The sequence below is a fragment of the Charadrius vociferus genome, unplaced genomic scaffold (assembly GCF_000708025.1).
Source record: "Charadrius vociferus isolate BGI_N301 unplaced genomic scaffold, ASM70802v2 scaffold609, whole genome shotgun sequence".
NCBI lineage: Eukaryota > Metazoa > Chordata > Aves > Charadriiformes > Charadriidae > Charadrius > Charadrius vociferus.
In genome coordinates, this window is record NW_009649993.1 from 247306 (window position 1) to 247909 (window position 604).

Sequence of the window (604 nt, forward strand, 5' to 3'; positions counted from 1 at the left end):
GGCATCTCATCTGTGAATAAGAAATGTTTGTGTTTCTTCATGGGTTTGTGTATGTCAGAGTGAGTTCATGGGCTGTAGTAGCTCTGATACGCTTTCATGGATTGTGATTATGTTTTTATTTTTATTTTTTAAAAGGCACTCTGTTGGTCTTAATCCTGGTAAAGTTTGTCCCTGTCATCTCTTGACAAGCCTAGAAACATGGTAGATCTCATTGCTGCTTCTCTAGGACTTAACGACCAGTTGGCTAGAAATTCATGTTCTGGCTATAGGGCCAGCCATTTCTGCCATGTCTAAAAATGTCTTACATATCAGGGTAAACTGATTTTTATGTAGGAGATTAAAAATTAATAGGACTGAAGACATTCTGATTACAAACTAAAATAAACCTGTAAGTGATGAAGAAAAAAATAGGCTGAATGGTTTTCCTCTCATGATTCATTTTATTTGAAATTTAAACAGATCAGACCTGTAAAATAGTGCAAGTAGATGTCCAGGTAAAGAAATGCTACCTTCCTTTCTGACATTTGTCAGACTGTAACACCGTCTTCAGGGTTCTCTTAAAGCTAGCTGTAATTGAAGCAAAAACAGACACCCCACCCCCCCC